Source organism: Pristiophorus japonicus, unplaced genomic scaffold (genome assembly GCF_044704955.1).
Source record: "Pristiophorus japonicus isolate sPriJap1 unplaced genomic scaffold, sPriJap1.hap1 HAP1_SCAFFOLD_113, whole genome shotgun sequence".
Classification (NCBI taxonomy): Eukaryota; Metazoa; Chordata; class Chondrichthyes; family Pristiophoridae; genus Pristiophorus; species Pristiophorus japonicus.
In genome coordinates, this window is record NW_027250788.1 from 570782 (window position 1) to 585239 (window position 14458).

Sequence of the window (14458 nt, forward strand, 5' to 3'; positions counted from 1 at the left end):
CCACAGGCCAGGCACTGAGAACTGTGCGGATGCTCTGTCGGCTACCATTGCCCACCACGGGGGTGGAAATGGCGCAACCTGCAAACTTGTTGATGGTGGCGCAGCCCTCTGACTTGTTGATGTTCATGGAAGCATTTGAAAATGATAAATCACCTGTCACAGGCCGCCAGATTAGGACATGGACCAGCCAAGATCCTCTGCTGTCCCTAATAACAAACTGTGTATTGCATGGAATCTGGGCCAGCATCCCCGTTGAAATCCAAGAGCCAATCAAGCCGTTCCAGCGGCGAAAGGACGAGCTGTCCAGTCAGGCAGACTGCCTTTTGTGGGGTAACCGCGTAGTGCTACGCAAAAAGGGCAGGGACGTTCATCTCGGATCTCCACAGCACACACCCGGGTATAGTAATTATGAAAGCGTTAGCGAGATAGCACATGTGCTGGCCCAGTATCGACTCTGACTTAGAGTCCTGTGTACGGCAATGCAGTGTATGTGCTCAGTTGAGCAACGCGTCCAGAGAGGCACCACTAAGTTTGTGGTCCTGGCCCTCCAGACCAGGGTCGAGGATCCATGTCAACTATGCAGGCCCATTTCTTGGTAAAATGTTCCTGGTGGTGGTGGATGCTTTTTCAAAATTGATTGAATGAGAAATAATGTCGGGAAGCACCGCCACCGCCACCATTGAAAGCCTGAGGGCCATGTTTGCCACCCACGGCATGCCTGACATACTGGTCAGTGACAACGGGCCTTGTTTCACCAGTGCCAAATTTAAAGAATTCATGACCCGCAATGGGATCAAACATATCACCTCGACCCCGTTTAAACCAGCCTCCAATGGGCAGGCAGAGCGGGCAGTACAAACAATCAAACAGAGCCTCAAACGAGTCACAGAAGGCTCACTCCTAACCCGCCTGTCCCGAGTACTGCTCAGCTGTAGCACGAGACCCCACTCTCTCACAGGGGTGCCCCCGGCTGAGCTACTCATGAAAAGGACACTTAAAAGCAGACTCTCGCTGGTCCACCCCAACCTGCATGATCAGGTAGAGAGCAGGCGTCAGCAACAAAATGTAAATGATGCTTGCGCCACTGTGTCACGGGCTGAATAACCCTGTGTATGTGATAAACTATGGAAATGGTCCCAAGTGGATCGCGGGCACGGTGATAGCTAAAGAAGGGAGTCGGGTATTTGTCGTCAAACGAGACAATCGACAATTTGCAGAAAGCACGTGGACCAAACAAGGCTGCGGTTCTCAGACTGCCCTGAACAACCCACGGTAGACACCACCTTTTTCGAACCCGCAACACGCACCCAAAGGATCAACGACACCAGCACGGATCGGAAATCGAACCCATCACACCCAACAGACCAGCAAGGCCAGACTCATCCAGTAGCCCTGTAGGGCCAACAACACGCCAGCTCAGCGAGGGCACAGCCAACACACCAGAACAGACATTTGTACCGAGGCGGTCCACCAGGGAAAGAAAGGCTCCCGACCGCCTCACCTTGTAAATAATTTTCACTTTGACTTTGACGGGGGAGTGATGTTGTGTCTCTGTAAAGCATGCACTCCCATGTTTCACCACCAGGGAGCGCATCACCTGAAGTTCCAAGGGATCCCAAGAGACTGTTGGATGCTCTCGTTACAAGTTATTACTCTGGAAAGTTTCAGACCGGGCACTTGGTCAGTGTTGCTGGAAGGCCCAGTGACCGGGATATCCTCTACCCGGGGTTTTCCTGAGCCTGTTCTCGGTGAACGGGGAGCTTTGGTCCGGGTCCGAGATAGCTTGTATCATGTGACAATGTACCCCGGACTGCTCTTGTTCCATTTTATCATCCACAAGTTTTCATTTCAAAAATGTTTCCGCCAACAGGCGCTCAATCACTTCTCTGCAAAACGTTCCTTTCACAAACATTTCTCTGACTGGAACTGCAGCAAACAACAATGTTCCTTTCAAAGTCATTAAACTCCCCAATTTACACGTCCGCAATTTTAAGAACAAGGACTGAAAGCGCATTGCGATCAGAAAATTGCCGGACCCCCTATGGTTAATAACAGAGCTTTTGATGGTTGATCTCCGTACACAGCTTGGAATTCAGGAGAACCTGTTTCGTGGTTTGAAGTTCGAGATAAACCCACGGGGCGGAGCCATCAGGCGCCTGGCAGCAATCAGCGACAGGAAGATGCAACTGAAGCAGGCCCGGCTATCACCGGCATTACCATCGCCGAATCCCCCGCCATCAACAGCCTGGGATCACCAGTGACCAGTAACTGAAGGGGATTGACAGTAGCAATGTTGAGAAGCCCGGCTAGCTCAGTCCGTAGAACATGAGGCTCTTAATCTCAGGGTCATGGGTTCGAGCTCCACATCGGGTGAATTATTTTCCTTAAACTTTTATGTTGCTTTCACGGGAATTAATCTTCTTTTGCACAACGAAAGAAATGCTAACTGTTTTGGTCTCCTTATTTAAGGAGCGATATACTTACATTGTAGTCAGTTCAGACAAGGTTCACGAGGATGCAGGAAGAATGTTCCCGATGACAAGTTGGCAAAAATAATTAAAGTCTGTGAGATACTCAAACATTATTTCAATAATTAATCTACCCACAAGATTTGAGATACAACAAGGATCCATAGCTTTGCCAAGAACAGCCAGCTCACTTGGTCAAACATAAAACTCTGAATCTCAGGGTTGGGGGTTTGAGCCCCACGATGGGTAAATAGCTTTTGTTGCAAGCCAGCAATGACATGGACTCTTTCACTAATCCACTCCAACTTACAGTAACACAGTCCCGCCTAACGAATGAGGAATTGTGGGTGACTGCATGTTGATCTGCAGAGAACTTCCTCCTCTCCGATTCCACTAAGGCTCACCGTCCCACGATCACCTCTCGACAGGACAGGCTGCTGTCCAGATCGATTATACAGAGGCTTGAATACAAGAGCAGGGAGGTTATTCTTGAACTGTTAGGCCACAGCTAGAGTACTGCATGCAGTTCTGGTCACCACATTACAGCAAGGACGTGATTGCACTGGAGAGGGTACAGAGTAGGTTTATGAGGATGTTGCCGGGACTGGAGAATTTTAGCTCTGAGCAGAGATTGGATAGGCTGGGTTTGTTTTCCTTGGAACAGGAGATGCTGATGGGAGAGGATTGAGGTGTATAAAATTATGAAGGGCCTGGATAGAGTGGACAGGAAGGACCTGTTTCTCTTAGAAGAGGGGTCAACAACCAGGGGGCACATATTTAAAGTAATTGGTCGAAGGTTTTGAGGGAATTTGAGGGGAAATCACTGGACCTCACTGCCTGAAAGGGTGATCGAGGCTGAAACACTCTGCACATTTATAAAAGTACTTGGATGTGCACCTGAAGTGCCGTAACCTACAGGGCTACGGACCGAGAGCTGGAAAGTGGGACTGGGCTGGGGAGCTGTTTGTCGGCTGGCACGGACACGATGGACCGAATGGCCTCCTTCCGTGCTGTAAATTTCTCTGATTCCATGACGAGCAATTAACATTTTAAACCAGTCTCCTAAAAGACAGAATGAGTAAAGTCAGATAGGGGATAAAAATCCCTCAAGGGACACACTGGGTAAGATAAAGGAAAAAGGTAAGGTGAGGACAGATAGCGAGAACTCGACACTGCAGGAACTCGAGAGGAGTATAAAAAGAGCAGGGGTGCAGGATCAGAACAGCCACGATATTATTGGATGGTGGAGCAGGCTCGAGGGGCCGAATGGCCGACTCCTGCTCCTTACGTACTTATGTTAATTGTTGAATCATTGCCCATTGCACGCACTTTACTTGAGGTGTCTGATTCAGAATGTTCATTGTAACATGTAACAGTGTAATATCTCCAAGTTGGCAGATGTCACTAAACTGGGTGGCGGTGTGAGCTGTGAGGGGGACGCTAAGAGGCTGCAGGGGGACTTGGACAGGTTCGGCGAGTGGGCAAATGCATGGCAGATGCAGTATAATGTGGATAAATGTGAGGTTATCCAGTTTGGGGGCATAAACACTAGGGCAGAATATTATCTGAATGGCGGCAGATTAGGAAAAGGGGCAGTGCAACGAGACCTGGTTGTCATGGTTCATCAGTCATTGAAAGTTGGCATGCAGGTACAGCAGGCGATGAAGAAGGCAAATGGTATGTTGGCATTCATAGCGAGGGGATTTGAGTATAGGAGCAGGGAGGTCTTACTGCAGTTGTGCAGGGCCTTGGTGAGGCCCCACCTGGAATATTGTGTTCAGTTTTGGTCTCCTAATCTGAGGAAGGACGTTCTTGCTATTGAGGGAGTGCAACAAAGGTTCACCAGACTGATTCCCGGGATGGCAGGACTGACATATGAGGAGAGACTGGATCAACTAGGCCTGTATTCACTGGAGTTTAGAAGGATGAAAGGGGAACTCATAGAAATATTTAAAATTTGGATGGGACGGGACAGGTTCGATGCAGGAAGAATGTTCCCGATGTTGGGGAAGTCCAGAACCTGGGGACACAGTCTAAGGATAAGGGGCAAGCCGGACTGACATATGAGGAGAGACTGGATCAACTGGGTCTTTATACATTGAAATTTAGAAGGATGAGCGGCGATCTCATAGAAACATTTAAAATTCTGATGGGACTGGTTAGTGCCAACATTAGCTCAGCCGTTACTTCGGAAAACCAACTTTGTGAAAAGTTTGAATTTGTCTTAATGTAGTCGCTGCCTGGTGTTTTTGTTGTCATTTTCAATCTCCTTCTTTCACACTGAAACAAATGGTTACCCTATTTGTAAATTAGGAATGCGAGATTTTAAGAGAGCATATTTAAATGCTTCACAAAAACATTCTGATCACGACAGCTACCGGGGTTCGATTCCCAGTTCGAGAAGTAATTTTGCTACCACCGTTTTTAATTAAAGTGAAGTAATTTAATTAAATTACACAGATGACCCAAAGCACTTCAGAGTGGTGTCAAAACAAATGAGTTGGTAATTAGAAATAAGGAATGTCAGAAGTTGGATTTGAGTTTCTGGAATGGAGGATGAATAACCCTCTGTGCACTGGAACTGGGAAGGGTGAATAATGAATGAGTTGTTACCAGGTTTGAAATCCGGCTTTTATCTGCTGGTATTAACCGATAGCATTGTTTAGCAGAATGAAAGAAATGCTAACATGATCACTGAGGGACAGTCGAAACTTCAACAACTCAATTTTAATAATTTGTGAAACTTGAATCATTGAGGAAGTTTTATTCCTTTTCTGATTTTACACACTCTGTATTTTAGGAGACTGGTTTTAAATGTTCAATGCTCATCATGGAATCAGAGAAGTTTACAGCACGGAAGGAGGCCATTGTCACATGAACAATGAACATTTAAAACCAGTTTTTGTTTCAGAAATAATGTTTCCACTCGGGCTTGAACCGGGAACCTTTCGTGTGTGAGGCGAATGTGATAACCGCCACACTGCAGAAACTGGTGCCAAATTCTTTTCCCAGAGAGAAATGTTCAGCAACAAGCTGAAATACTCAATCCCTCTCTGCAAAAAGTTCCTTTCACAACATCTCTCTGACCGGAACTGCACCAAAATAAAATATTCCTTTCAAGTGTGCAAATTATTTTCGTTTAACTTTTATTTTGCTTTCATTGTATAACATCGTTAAGGAATCGATAATCTTCTTTTGCACAATGAAATAAATGCTAACTGACGGAAAGTCAATCGGTCAATAATTGGTTCTGTGCTCTGCATGTTGGTAATGTAGCCAAGATGATCCAAAAATCTGTGGTAAAGCAAGTTATGAGGAAGACACAAACAATCTGCAAAGCGATATCGATAGGCTCAGTGACTGGGCAGTAGTTTGTCAGAGTGAGTATAATGTTGGAAAACTGAGGTTATCCACTGTGGTTGGAATAATAGCCATCCTGACTATTGAGTGCTGTGTGTGGCCACCTGCAGGTTGATTTTGAACTTTTGTGTCTGTTATGTGAAATAAATGAGGGCAGCAGGCGTATCTCTGCCTGACACCGGGAAAATAGTGAGACAGACCTTGGAACAAGCGTCTGTTTATTGCCAAAAAGCAATGTAAATATTAATTATGGAAAACAAATGTCTGAAAGAACAGTGACCCCGACCTGATTGGAACACAAAACTTTCGGATTTACCGTCAGATACACTACCGTTCCAACACGAGGCCTACACAGTGCGGTGGAGATGTTCGTCGAAATGAAGGTTCTGCAATACAAGGGGCTTGGAAATCAGGAGAACAAGTTTCGAGGTTTGAATTTCGAGATAAACCCATGGTGCAGAGCCAACAGATCCCTGGCAACGATCAGTGACAGTGAGATGCAACTTAAGCAATCCTGACTAGCTCAGTCGGTAGAGTATGAGACTGTTAATCTCAGGGTTGTGAGTTTAAACCCCACGTTGGACGAATTATTTTCCTTACACTTTTTTGGTGCTTTCACAGGGAAACATCATTAATGAACCCATAATCTTCTTTTGCACAATGAAAGAAATGCGAACTGAGGGAGAGTTGATCATTTAATCATTTATTCTGTGCTCTGCATAAGAACACAAAAAGCAGGAGCAGGAGTCGGCCATTTGACCCTTCGAGCCTGCCTTCTTCTGCACTGAAACAAATTCTAACCGTGTTTTTAAATGAGCAGTGCGAGATATTTAGAGGGCACATTTCAATGCTTCACAAAACCATTCCTTTCGCTACAGCCACCCAGGATCGATTCCCGGTTTGAGAAGTAACTTTGATATCACTGTTTGCAATTGAAATGACGTCATTTTATTAAGTTCGATGGATGTCCCAAAGCACTTCAGAGTGGTGTCCAAACAAATGAGTTTGTAATTAAAAACACTGAATGTCAGGATTGGGATTTGAACCCACGACTCCAGAGGAGACAGTGACCTGAACCAACGCCTTGGACCGCTCGGCCATCCTGACTGTTGGATGCTCCAGTTGCAAGTTATTACACAGGAAAGTTTCAAAACGGGCACTTGTTCAGTGCAGCTGGAAGGCCCAGTTATCGGGATATCCTCTCCTTCGGGGTTTTCCTGATCCTGTGCTCGATGTACGGGGAGCTTTGGCACGGGTCCGAGGTAGCTTGCATGTGTAGGCTGCTTGCTGGCTTCAGGTGGTCTCTTACCAGTGTGATCAATTCTTCAAACGGCTTGCTTGCTGGTCTCTCGTGTGCCAGCAGGTCCTTCATTGAAGCGTATGTTTTCGCGCCGCAGCTGGTCAAGAGATGGGCTCTTCTCTTGTCTGCCTTATTGTCGCCTAACCAGTCTTTGGTTACAAAGCTTTGCTGGAGCCTTTCTATAAAGTCCTCGCAATTATCTCCAGCATTGTATTTTTCATCTGAGCCGTTGGTCGCCATTCTGTGGATTCTGTAATCCCGTAACTCGTCGCCACTGAAAAGTCCTGACCCTGTAATACAGACTCACACGAGGCACATACTGAAGTCAAGTTCACTCTGGACCTGCACCTTTATTACACAGCTCTCGCATGCCACACTTGCCTGAGACCTATCCTTATATACCTGTCTGGGAAAGGTATCCAGTGTCTCCTGCAAATGCACCCCTGGTGGTAAGGTACGTTTGTGTTTACAGGTCATCTCTGGTTACAGTCATGTATGGCATGGTAAAGTACAGTTATGTACAGGAGTGTGAGATACATGACAGTATTGCTATTTATAGTGATTACAGCAATTATTAATCGTCTCACAGACCTCAAATATTTTTATGCGATGAATTGATCGAGGATTGAATCCAGGTTAGTGCGCCAGATCTTATCCCCTCGACCACCAGGGAACAGTTACGATACATGTCGATATACTTATATATATTTATATATGACCCTGAATATCAACGGCTACCTACCTAGACCTCGTGTTGCAACGGTAGTGTGTCTAACTTTGAGTGAGAGAAATTGTTCCACAGTGGCACCCATCTCATCTTTTGTTCACTTTTAAACACTAGAAACTGAGACAGGGGAATAAATAGAGAAACCAAAGCACAGGGTTATAGACAAGAGGAAGAGAGAAGGGGAAAAATACTGTCCCCACCCAGAACGAATGCAGAAACCCCTCTGCTGCGCTCGGGGTGACCACCCACAGCCTGGATACACTAATGTCCCAACAGCTCATTGACTGTCGGAGTGGGACTGTGCGGTGCTTCAGAGGACAGTTCGAAAAAGCAAAGTCACTGATTCCGTCTCATGTGCTCCTCCAATCAAGAAGAGCAACACACTAAAAATGCTCCAATAATGGTTACACCTTATCTTCAGAATTTTTTTAAACAGTTGGCTCGTTGGTCTTGGGGTATGATTCTTCTTTCGGGGTTGATACTTGAAATTTGCGAGACGTCCCGGTTTCAAATCCTGGACGAGCCCTCAATTTACCCAAGAATTTTGAAATTGCATCGAACATTTGCAAAGAAGGTTTTGCATTTCTTCAACACTTTTCAGGAACTCATGACACCCCAAAGCGCTTTATAGCCATTGAGTTATGTTTGAAGTGTTGAAGTGTTGTATTGTGGGGAAAGATGTGCCCAAATCACCCCACACGAACCGCAACTCTTTGCGAAGGAGTTCGGTGCAAACAATCAGGTGCCTCAGGGACTTGGATTTTCTGTGAATGAGTTTTGCTTGTTCCTGCGTTCAAGCTTGAAACAGTAACTGGGCTTCCATCTCACGGGAGCAGTGTGTAGCGGTTAGTGAGTAGGTGACCAGCTTGATGTGCGCCGCTTTCAATCTTTGAAATTTCACCAAACAAAGAAACGGTGAATCCAACTGTCCCTGTAAGCGACGGATTGAAGGGATCGCTGCTCCAAACAGAGCTGGAACACGAACAGTGCAGGAATAGGGTCCGCAACATTAAATGTCAAAGTTATTAAGCAGACAATAATTAAACATACACTTAACAGTACTGACAGCCAAACCATGCGAATGTTAGCCGAAGAACTCAAACACGTTACAGTTCCCAGCTCGGTGTACAAATTGATCAAACATTAATCGGATTCTAAACGATCTGTTCCAAATGGCACATTTTATATATTTTCCTTAGCCCTGCTACGTGACAATTTAAACTTTTAATAGTATTACCGAACACAAGTGCCCAACTTCTGATGGAAGGTCATTAACCTGAAACGTTAACTCTGTTTCTCTCTCCACAGATGCTGCCTGACCTGCTCAGTGTTTCCATTATTTACTCTTTTTATTCTCCAAACTTATAATCAGAATATAACTTCCCTTGTCATCTAACTACACTCCTTCGTGATATGTAGCCTTGTCCTACAAACCAGGCTCCTTTCGGATGATTCAGGCATTCATTGGAATTATAACTTCTGAATGATAACAATTATGTGAAGTATGTAACGATGTAATACTTGCCACCAGAGTGCGCGACTGTTGGAGTCCTAATGGTCACCTGCCCACACGAACAGGGCCAGTATAAAAGGTTGGCTGCCATGTAGTTCAGGCACACTGCAGTTGTAATAAAGAAGACTAAGATCACACTAAATTTAGCTCACAGAACTCAGCCTCGGGGAGTCCTTCTATGCACAACAATTGGCGACGAGTAACAGAATTCGAATTTTCACGCAACCATGGCTGCTGTTGGAATATTAGAGAGATCCAAAGAGGATGATGATTGGGAAGCCTTCGTCGAGCAGCTCGACCTGTACTTTGTGGCCAATGAGCTGGAAGGAGACACTAACGTGGCCAAGCACAGGGCGGTTCTCCTCACCATCTGTGGGCCGAAAATATACAGCCTCATCAAGAATCTGCTCACACCGACAAAACCAAAGGAGAAGGAACATTCAGCGTTGTGCACACTGGTTTGGGACTACCTGAAGCTGAAGGAGAGTATCCTCATGGCCAGATATCGTTTTAACACGCACCATCGCTCCGGGGACCAGGACCTGGCGGATTATGTCACTGACCTGAGACACCTCGCGGGACTTTGCTATTTTGGAGCTGCGTTGGGGCAAATGCTGTGGGACTTTTACGTGCTGGGCATCAGCCACGAAGTCATTCTTCGAAAGCTGCTGCCTGCTGAAACCCGAGACCAGAGCAGGGCCATCGCGATCGCCCAGGCATGCATGGCCACGGACGATAACACCAAACAGATACATTCTCAACATCAAAGCTCATCGGCAAGTACTGTGCATGAAATGATGTCGCTAGCAGTCCGAACTGCATATGGCAGGGTCTATACGTCTGTGGCTGCAAGACCTGTGATGACTCACAGTCCGCCATCGGGGATCGATGTGAATCTATCAGCACCGTGTTGGTGCTGCGGGGATAATCCTCGGGCCCATCATTATCGATTCAAGCTCGACGTTTGCAAAGGCTGCACAACGATGGGGTACCTCCAGTGAATGTGCAAACGTGCTGTGACATACCACGTGGCAGAGGATGATCGATCCGGCACGGATTATGCAGCACAGGCAACTCAACCCGAGGAAAAAGGACTCCCAGGTGCCGGTGGCGATGTTGCATTTTATCAGGGAGGCTTTGAGCGTGTGGCCGAAACGTTTCCTCTGCCGACCTGGGGCTCGCTTACCGTGTCGGAGTTCTGAGTAGAGCGTTTGCTTAGAGAGTCTCGTGTTGGGCATGTGGACAATGTGGCAAGCCCAACGGAGCTGGCCTAGTGTGGTCAGTGCTTCAATGCTGGGGATGTTGGCCTGATCGAGAACACTGATGTTGGTGCGTCTGTCCTCCCAGGGGATTTGCAGGATCTTGCGGATACAGCCCTGGACGTATTTCTCCAGTGATTTGAGATGTCTGCTGTATATAGTCCATGTCTCGGATCCATACCGCGGGGCAGTTATCACCACCGCCCTGCACACCACAAGCTTGGTGCCAGATTTGAGGTGCTGGTCTTCAAACACTCTCCTCCTCAGGTGATCGATGGCTATGCTGGCACACTGGAGGCGGTGTTGGACCTCGTCTTCGATGTCTGCCCTTGCTGATAGTAGGTTCCCGAGGCGTGGAAAATGGTCCACGCTTTCGAAGGCCACACTTACAGCCTTCTTAAATATAGCACCCTCATTCTATTCTCTTGAAACAAGTTCCTGAATTCTCGGCAAGCTGTGTCGGTTAGAGTTGTGGTTTTATCCTGTGATAGATTCTATCATAGTGTTTCCGAAGTGTAGTAGTTATCACATTCGCCTCACACACGAAAGGTCCCCGGTCCGAAACCGGGCGGAAAGATCTTGAAAACTTGAAAATGGGCCGAATGGCTGACTCCTGTTCCTAACTCTTACGTTCTTATGATCTCTTGACCTTTCACAGGAGAACAAACTCTCCTCTAAACATGCATGAGAAAGCTCCAGAAAATATTTCCGTCCGAGGTGCTTTCGCGTGTGAGGCGAACGTGTTAACTGTTACACTGCGGAAACATCTCCACTTTCAGCACCAGATTACCAAAATTAAACCCAATGAGATCGGGATAAAAGTTCCTCACATGCTCAGGGCAAAATATCTGATTGATGGTCCACAAAAGAATGAACAAACTTCAGCACGAGGTCAGACGGAAATGTTCAGCGAGCACGTGGACTCCTGAATTGCACTTTTAAGGAGTTGGTGATGACAAAACAAATGGGTTCCGCTTAAAGATCAGAAAAGTCACAAGTGGGATTCGAACCCTCACCTTCAGAGAAAACTGCAATTTGAACACAGCACCTTAGACCGCTCGGCCATCCTGACTATGCAGTGCTTTATGTGGCCACCTGCAGGTTGATTTTGAACTTTTGTGTCCTGTCACATGAAATAGAAACATAGAAACATCGAAAATAGGTGCAGGAGTAGGCCATTCGGCCCTTCTAGCCTGCACCGCCATTCAATGAGTTCATGGCTGAACATTCAACTTCAGTACCCCATTCCTGCTTTCTCGCCATACCCCTTGATCCCCCTAGCAGTAAGGACCTCATCTAACTCCTTTTTGAATATATTTAGTGAATTGGCCTCAACAACTTTCTGTGGTAGAGAATTCCACAGGTTCACCACTCTCTGGGTGAAGAAGTTCCTCCGCATCTCGGTCCTAAATGGCTTACCCCTTATCCTTAGACTGTGACCCCTGGTTCTGGACTTCCCCAACATTGGGAACATTCTTCCTGCATCTAACCTATCTAACCCCGTCAGAATTTTATATGTTTCTATGAGGTTCCCTCTCATTCTTCTGAACTCCAGTGAATACAAGCCCAGTTGATCCAGTCTTTCTTGATAGGTCAGTCCCGCCATCCCGGGAATCAGTCTGGTGAACCTTCGCTGCACTCCCTCAATAGCAAGAATGTCCTTCCTCAGGTTAGGAGACCAAAACTGTACACAATACTCCAGGTGTGGCCTCACCAATGCCCTGTACAACTGTAGCAACACCTCCCTGCCCCTGTACTCAAATCCCCTTGCTATGAAGGCCAACATGCCATTTGCTTTCTTAACCGCCTGCTGCACCTGCATGCCAACCTTCAATGACTGATGTACCATGACACCCAGGTCTCTTTGCACCTCCCCTTTTCCTAATCTGTCACCATTCAGATAATAGTCTGTCTCTCTGTTTTTACCACCAAAGTGGATAACCTCACATTTATCCACATTATACTTCATCTGCCATGCATTTGCCCACTCACCTAACCTATCCAAGTCGCTCTGCAGCCTCACAGCATCCTCCTCGCAGCTCAGACTGCCACCCAACTTAGTGTCATCCGCAAATTTGGAGATACTACATTTAATCCCCTCATCTAAATCATTAATGTACAGTGTAAACAGCTGGGGCCCCAGCACAGAACCTTGCGGTACCCCACTAGTCACTGCCTGCCATTCTGAAAAGTACCCATTTACTCCTACTCTTTTCTTCCTGTCTGACAACCAGTTCTCAATCCATGTCAGTACACTACCCCCAATCCCATGTGCTCTAACTTTGCACATCAATCTCTTGTGTGGGACCTTGTCGAACGCCTTCTGAAAGTCCAAATATACCACATCAACTGGTTCTCCCTTATCCACTCTACTGGAAACATCCTCAAAAAATTCCAGAAGTTTTGTCAAGCATGATTTCCCTTTCACAAATCCATGCTGACTTGGACCTATCATGTCACCTCTTTCCAAATGCACTGCTATGACATCCTTAATAATTGATTCCATCATTTTACCCACTACCGATGTCAGGCTGACCGGTCTATAATTCCCTGTTTTCTCTCTCCCTCCTTTTTTAAAAAGTGGGGTTACATTGGCTACCCTCCACTCCATAGGAACTGATCCAGAGTCAATGGAATGTTGGAAAATGACTGTCAACGCATCCACTATTTCCAAGGCCACCTCCTTAAGTACTCTGGGATGCAGTCCATCAGGCCCTGGGGATTTATCGGCCTTCAATCCCATCAATTTCCCCAACACAATTTCCCGGCTAATAAGGATTTCCCTCAGTTCCTCCTCCTTACTAGACCCCCCGACCCCTTTTATAACCGGAAGGTTGTTCGTGTCCTCCTTCGTGAATACCGAACCAAAGTACTTGTTCAATTGGTCCGCCATTTCTTTGTTCCCCGTTATGACTTCCCCTGATTCTGACTGCAGGGGACCTACATTTGTCTTTACTAACCTTTTTCTCTTTACATATCTATAGAAACTTTTGCAATCCGTCTTAATGTTCCCTGCAAGCTTCTTCTCATACTCCATTTTCCCTGCCCTAATCAATAAATAAGGGCAGCAGGCGTATCTCTGCCTGACACCGGGGAAACAGTGAGACAGACATTGCAGCAAGGGTCTGGTTCTTGTCAAACAGCAAATGAAATATGAATTCTGGAAGAAAAATATCCAAAAAAACACTGACCCTAACGTGATTTGAACACGCAACCTTCTAATTTGGAATCAAACACACTACCGTTGCAGCATGAGACCGACACAGTGAGCTGGAGATGGTCGTCTGTATGACGGTTCTGCAATACAAGGGGCTTTAAAATCCCCGCGCATTCCCACCAGGTATCACAAACAGCGCTCACCGGACAGTCACCGAATGGTTTGCTCGAAAACTTTTCTCTTGCTTTCACGGGAAACCATCATTAATTAACCCCTCACCTTCTTTTGCACAATCAAACAAATGCTAACTCAGGGACATTCCATACTTCAAATCATTTGGCCTGTGCTTTACATCTTAACTCGAAAGCCATATCCCATTTTACTCGCTGTATTTTAGCTTTCTGGTTCAAAGGCTTCAGGGATCTGGGGCAACTTTTATCAAATTTAGCAGCACCGGTTTTTCCTATCGTGCATACAAAATAAAATCACTCGTGAAGATAAAATCCCACCGTGCGTATTTTCAGATTCAATGCTGTCGGATTTCAAATAAAGTGAAAGAATTTTACAGTGAAAAGATTTGCAAGTCTTACTTGTATTTGTGTCTTTAATTAAACTTTGTGGCGTCTGACTCCCGTTCATGCCACTGCTGAATAAGAAAGGAGGGTTTGACGTTG

General features: G+C 46.2%; 1 non-coding gene across 1 annotated transcript; it reads left to right on the forward strand.

Moving 5' to 3' along the window:
* The first annotated feature begins 6340 nt into the window (after positions 1–6340).
* trnan-guu (transfer RNA asparagine (anticodon GUU)) lies at positions 6341–6415 on the forward strand. Its single transcript has one exon. It is a non-coding gene; the product is annotated as a tRNA-Asn (tRNA).
* Positions 6416–14458: the final 8043 nt, after the last annotated feature.